The sequence below is a fragment of the Danio rerio genome, chromosome 4 (assembly GCF_052040795.2).
Source record: "Danio rerio strain M-AB ecotype USA chromosome 4, GRCz13ab, whole genome shotgun sequence".
NCBI lineage: Eukaryota > Metazoa > Chordata > Actinopteri > Cypriniformes > Danionidae > Danio > Danio rerio.
The window spans coordinates 54,435,165-54,442,500 of NC_141024.2; the positions used below are offsets into that span (position 1 = coordinate 54,435,165).

The 7,336-nt window shown below is 41.8% G+C and overlaps 1 protein-coding gene across 1 annotated transcript in view; it reads right to left on the reverse strand.

Annotated features, from left to right (window-relative positions):
• Positions 1-6,290: 6,290 nt before the first annotated feature.
• Positions 6,291-7,336, reverse strand: part of LOC137491565 (NACHT, LRR and PYD domains-containing protein 3-like) — a 43,918-nt gene continuing 42,872 nt past the window's right edge. The window contains exon 13 of the mRNA NM_001444638.1: positions 6,291-7,336. This exon is cut by the window's right edge and continues 1,029 nt beyond it. The gene's annotated coding sequence lies outside the window, so the exon portion shown is untranslated.

Consider the following 7,336-nt stretch of genomic DNA (forward strand, 5'->3'; position numbering starts at 1 on the left):
ACGCGCTTTATGTTCGAGCAGGTGCCAATTATGCCCACGTGACCAAAACATAAAACGTCACTGTGAAACCCAAACCAATCAGTATACAAATAAACATTATAATTAAATGAAAAGTAATATGGCTCCTATACACCAGCCCCTAATTATTAGATCACCACATAATAATTATCCAAAATTACAGATAGGAGACATAAATCAAGCACACAAAAGTTTAACTGTAAAGTCCAACAGTAAAATGTCCATACTTTTCTTCTTTGTGTCCTAATGGCAAAATCCACAAAAAAGCAAAAAAAATAATCCACAAAAGGAATTATCAAAAAAAAAGAAAAGAATTTAACTGTAGTTCATATTTAATCAAACTCAGCCTCCCGCAGCAAGCAGACCTTGGTAATAGGTCTTTCCAAACAGCTGGTTTTTGTTTTAATCCGTACTTGACGGACAAATCCTCTTCGGTCTGGGAAGGTTTGGATCACTCGACCTGTTGGCCAAGAATTTCTAGGAGCTGTGCTGTCCATAATGATCACAAGATCTCCCACAACGAGGTTCCTCTTAACTCCAATCCATCTCTGACGCTCCTGTAGCTGAGGTAAGTATTCCTTAACCCATCTCTTCCAGAATAGATCGGACATGTATTGTACCTGTTTCCACCTGTTTCGTCTGTCGGTTGGAACAACCCTGGGGGTAATGATGGTGAAGTCTTTAACTGCAACAAGTGGTTTGGAGATAGTGCTTCCAGGTCATTTGGATCCATGGAAGCCTTGGTGATTGGACGGCTGTTGATGATGGCTTCAATCTCACAGAGCACTGTGTGAAGACCTTCTTCATCCAGGTTTTGCACCTTAAACATTGAATTAAGGACTTTACGCACTGATCTTATTAACCTCTCCCATGATCCTCCATGATGAGAGCCAGCCGGTGGGTTAAAACTCCATCTGATTCCCTTCTGCAACAAAAGATCATTGATCTGCCCCTGGTTCCACTGTTTAATGGCAGCTTTCAACTCATGTTCTGCACCTACAAAATTAGTTCCGTTATCTGAACGGATCTCTCGCACCTGTCCCCTTCTGGAAATGAAACGCCTGAGTGCATTAATGAATGAGTCCGTATCCAGTGATGGAGCAACCTCAAGGTGTACAGCTCTGATGGCAAGACAGGTAAATATAACCCCATACCGCTTTACCATGCTCCTTCGGCTCTTAACCTCAAAAGGTCCAAAATAGTCCACTCCCACTCGAGTAAATGGTGGTTCATCTGGGACTATTCTTTCGTGTGGCAAGTCTGCCATTTGCTGGTAAACTGGCAGAGCATTTAGACGGCGACAGACGATGCATTTGGACAGTACTTTCCTTATGGCTACACTGACACCAGTTATCCAGTACTTCTCCCTCAATTTGGACAGCATATGGTTCCGTCCACCATGCCCCACTTCCTGATGGATATGTCTCAGCAAGAGTTCTGAAATGTGAAGATCTTTTGTTAATATTATAGGGTGTTTAACTTCCACAGGCATAGCCAACCTACAGAGACGACCACCAACTCTCAGAATTCCATCTTGCAGCTGTGGACAGAGTTTATGGAGGTGACTGGATATTTTAATATGTTGCCCTTTCTCCAGACTGGCTAGCTCTTCAGGAAATCTCTGTCCCTGACAGAATTTAATGATGGCAAGCTCAGCCCGGTCCAAGTCCTCCACTGTAAGTTTACTGCTTGTCCTTTTAAAATAATCAATCTCCTCTGCCACGGAGGAGCTCTGCTGTGCATTGTTGTCAGACTGTACAACGGTCTGATGAAAGTGCCTTGTTTCCTTTAAACAAGACATGAGTCAGTCCTTGATCCTCAAGAACCATGCTACAGATTTCTTAAGGCGTGTCCAGGAAGAAAAATACTTGATCAGGTAAGTGACTGGATCTTCTTTGAGTTGTGTAACGTTTGTTGCAGCAACATTTTTGACCTCGGGGTCTTCAGGTGAAAGGTAGTTGACGTCCTCCTTGTTTACAGGCCACTCACTCTCCGGATGTAAAAGAAAGTGAGGCCCTGACACCCATGTAGTGTTTTGAATAAACACATCCACCTTAACACCTCTAGATGCCATATCAGCTGGATTGCTTGCAGTGTCCACATACCTCCACTGCTCAGGACTGGAAACTTTCAGGATTTGAGAGACCCGATTAGAAACGAAAACTTTGAATCGTGAGGTTTCATTTCGGATGTATTTGAGCACAGATGTACTGTCCATCCAAAACACAGAATCCAAAAGATCCATATGCATCTCTTTCCTCCAAAGAATGTCAATGCGACTGGCCATGGTAGCAGCAATAAGCTCCATTCTAGGGATGGTTACGGATTTTAACGGAGCCACTCTTGCCTTCCCCATGATGAAAGCACTGTGCATTACTGAATGCTGGTTCTTCAGCAACAGGTAAGACACTGTTCCATACCCATCCTGACTGGCATCACTGAAATGGTGTAACTGGGCTGTAACAACATCTCCAAAGCATGATGGTTTCACACATCGGTCCACCTTAAACACATCCAACAAATGCAGCTGCTGCAGCCATTTCAGCCAATCCTTTGACACGGACTCCGGCACAGTGTCATCCCAGCCAATTTCTCTCCTGCACAAATCTCTCAGAATTTTCTTTGCTGTTAAAATGACAGGGCTTAGCATTCCCAGAGGGTCATAAATTGAACTGATAGTAGAGAGAATTCCTCTTCTGGTGAGTGGTCTATCCTTTAGTACAATCTTGAACTTAAAACAGTCTGATTTTATGCACCATTCCAAACCCAGCACTCTCTCCACAGGTAATGAATCCAACTCCATGTTTAACCCTTCCATGCCTCTTGCTCTGTGACTTTCAGGGATAGCTTCCAATACACCAGGCCTGTTGGTTATCCATTTCGTGAGGGAAAACCCACCCCTGGCACACAGAGAAACCAGCTCCTGGTAAAGTGACACTGCTTCCTTCTCTGTAACAACTGACACAAGGCAGTCATCTACATAAAAAGAGTTCAATAATTTGTCTACTGCATTCTCACTGTAGTGACATCCATAATCCTCTGCACACCTTCTGAGGGCATAATTGGCACAACTAGGTGATGATGCTGCCCCAAACAAATGCACCTTCATACGGTATTCAACAGGTTGTTGTTCCACATCTCCATTAGGCCACCAAAGAAACCTAAGCAGGTCTGAGTAATCCGAAGAGACCCGTACCTGGTAAAACATGGATTCAACATCAGCCATGATTACTACTGGTTCCTTTCTAAAACGAGTCATGACTCCTATCAAAGAACTCGTAAGATCTGGGCCCTGTAAGAGCTGAGCATTCAACGATGTTCCTTGATAACTCGCTGCACAGTCAAACACAACTCTCATCTTTCCCTTGGTGGGATGAAACACTCCATGGTGTGGTATATACCATACCTTTCCATCACTGCGGTCTAGTTCCTCTACAGGCACCTTCTCAGCATAATCTTTAAGAAGCAGATCATTCATAAAGTTGTTATATTCAGCATGAAATAATGAATCTTTCTGAAACCTCCTTTTCAGATGATGCAAACGCTGTTCGACAATGTTCTTGTTTTTTGGCATGCTGACATCAATGCTCCTTAATGGTAATGCAATTTGGTAGTGTCCATTCACATGTTTTACTGAATTACTCACTAGTTCTAGGAATTTTTGATCTTCTCTTGACATACCAGCATAATCATCGAGACGGTTTTCAGGGAAGTCAGTTTTAAACTGTTGGTGCCAAATCTCATCCAGATTTACAGCTGACACTCTATTAACCATTACCAGGGGCTGTTTCCAGTTAACCCTTTCTCCACTGTCTCCCATCAGTGGTCCATTAACAGTCCAGCCCAACATGGTTCTAATGGCATATGGTCCATCATTTACACTGCATACCACTTGTAATGGTTCCAGTGCTTTAGGGACATTGGTTCCTATCAGGAGTTCTATTTCGGAATCGATCTGAGGTAAATGAATGTGTTTTAAGTAAGACCATCTTTTAATATCCCTATTAGTTGGAATATTTCCTCGGTGCACTGGCATGGACTCTTGTGTATAAACTTTTGGCAGCTCAAGAAAACTATCTCCTTCCAGAGCTGCAACCTCCAAACCAGATATAATGTTGCTACTCACAACCTTCTCCTGCCCCATGGTTCGTAGAAGAATACGCCCCTTCCTTCCTGTAAGGTGAAGCTTGTGCATCAAGTTCTCTGTACAAAACACTGCAGTGCTCCCTTGGTCCAAAAATGCATAGGTATTAATAATTTTGCTTCCTTTATTAGATTTTACCTGAACCGGTACTATGGGTAGCTTGCAGTCCTCATCTCCAGCCCCTGTAAGACCACTTGACACCAGCATGTTGTCAACAGGCACCACTGTGTTCCTCTCAGTCTGCTCAATAACATGTGCAGGTTCCCTATGAAGTACTGTAGGATGCTTAAGGTTACACTTTGAACAGGAAATCCTTTTACGGCAATTTTTACTGATGTGTCCTCCTGTACACAAACAGCCAAAACATATACCATTTTCCCTCAAGAAGCCTATCTTCTTCTCGTGTACCATCTTCCCCAGCTGTACACACATATCTAGGGTGTGTCCTCCTCCACAGCACATACACACTTTCTTATCTGTTGTTATAATTTCCTTCCTTTTCTTTTCAGACTGATATTTACTTTCCACAGTGCCCACACTGGTCGCAAAGCTGATTCCTTTGTTTCCTGATCGATATTGTGACTTAAGTTTGTTCATTCCTTTATTTCCACTTACTGATGTAGTGTCTTGTATGTTACCAAACACCGGATCTGTGAGTATTTTCACTTGCTTCTCAATGAAATCAGCAATGTCTTTGAACTTAACTCTCTGGTTATTTCTTTCCTGCAGCTCACAAACCTGGCTCCTCCATCGATCTCTGAGTTTATATGGAAGTTTTTTAATAATACACAACATATTAGAAGGCATGTCTAAGTCATGAAGATACTGCACATCCTCCATTACATTACAACAGCCTCTGAGAAAGAAACTGAAATCCTGCAGAGCCTTCACATCCTCGGTTTTAATTGGAGACCATAAAAGGGCTTTGTCCATATAAGCAGAGGCCACTTTCTGTTCGTCCCCAAACTGTTCCTTCAACAAAGTTTTTGCTTTCAAATATCCTCGATCTGGATTCATATAATGACAGCTCCCCACAAGTGCTTTAGCATGGCCCCTTGTATATTGCTCCAAGAAATACAAACGGTCACAGTTGTCATTTATATTTTTCTCAATACCATTCTCAAAAGCTCTAATAAAAGAGTGGTATTTCAGTGGGTCACCATCAAATATGGGTATTTCTCTTTTTGGTAAAGCTGAAAGCCCCTGTTGCTGCATCAACAGTGTTGTTACCTCATTCTGTTTCTTCATGAGACCAAGAACACAATTTTTGGTTTCCGAATCCATGAAAATATCTGTATTGAAATCATGTGGTCCTTGTGAATCTTGCATGTCGAAAGAATTCAGGTGGTTTTGCGAAAATGGTGGGTCAATGATGTTTGATGGAGTTATATTGTCCAACACTGGAGTAAGCTTGACTTTGGGTTTAGCTCCTAAATATCTCTCCTTATTTGAATCTGATGGAATAAATTCACCTGCATCAACATTGAGTGGTTGTTTAGACTGTTTTGCCACATAAGAGTTCATCCCATCTGAAACATTTGATGTCAGTATCACGCTTGTTGTTGTACTGTGTGTTTTGAGAATCTCAAGTTTTGCCTGTTCTCCTGCAATTTCAGCATCCAGTTGCAATCTTTCTTTCCTTTTACGCAACTTTTCCTCCTCTTCTTCCAGTGCATGTCTTTCTTCTAATAATTTTTTCTTCATGGCTAAAGCAGCCAACTCAGCTTGGGCTTTTAAACGTGCAGATAAGGTTGAAGAATGTTTTGACAGTGATGATTTGTTACAGCTTATGTTTGAGACACTATCACATGGATTAATTTCATCCTCATTTTCAACTTCATTTGATTTTGAAGAAATCACATTTTCGTTCATTTCTGTTGCATTCTGTGAAACACCCTGGGTTTGCTCAGTTTCACTGATCCATTGCTCAGTTTGGTTTTGAAACACACTGCTGTAATTCATTATGCTTAAAAACCATTCCTTTTGTTTAAGAAATTCATCCTCAGGAAGTAATGGCATAAGTTCATCATGTGCATTAACAGCACTCTCACACATTGTGTTTAAAGTCATTAAACATTGCTTTATTTGAAGGATGTTTGCCTTTTGTTTCATATATTCTTTCATTTTTGGTATCAACCCTTTGATTTTATCAACAGCACGTTTACGTTCACATTGCAATCTCTCAATTTTATTCAGCAAGGCCTTTTGAGTGAGTTTGCTTTCCCTTTTCTTTCCCATCTCTTCAACCGAGCACGGGGTACCACCAGTTTGACTCATAGTGACTCTTTTGATTCAGTGTTCAGTGAATCACAACATCCAAACACAATGCAACGTTTGAACACGCTCAAACGATTCGATTCAAATTCAACAGCAGTTCATTTTCCTTCCAAACAACATCACGACATCACACAAACAAGCCGCAAAATGCAGACTTCCTACAGATACCAAAGTAAGTCGCGCGACCTCGCGCATCCGATTTGCATTCCAAACAACTTTAACATGCACCAATGCCAACCAGATTCCTCATCCACACATATATCCACAGATAAACTTATCTGTCCTATGTAAACGAACACATGACGTGGCCCATTTGGTTTGCAATCGCATCACTTACTTGGCGTCTTCCTGATTCGTCTGTGCGCTGATTTTGCGAGCGATGATTTTCCTGATAAGATGCCGTTTTTTGTTGACAAAATATTGCGACTTCCTGATGCCTCCTATAAGTCGCTCGAGAGGCAGTGAGGGTCCTTTATATTTGTGACGCGCTGGTGGCTTTAGACAGAGACACTGAGCCCAAGATGTTATATGGAAAACTTTATGTAACTTGAAGCATGAAAAAACAGTACAGCAATTTTGTGTCTTTGAATACCTGTTTTGTATGGTGCCGATTATTGCGTTGGTGTGATGATTGTTGCGTGTGCCGTTGTGATACAGTTTTGCGTTGCTTGGTTTGCGCTGCTGTTTGCGTTGCTGTTTGCGTGGCTGTTTGCGGTCAACAAAAAATACGGCTACCCCACTCTCCTTCTCTCCTCATCACCTGTGTGATTGTGCACGCGCTTTATGTTCGAGCAGGTGCCAATTATGCCCACGTGACCAAAACATAAAACGTCACTGTGAAACCCAAACCAATCAGTATACAAATAAACATTATAATTAAATGAAAAGTAATATGGC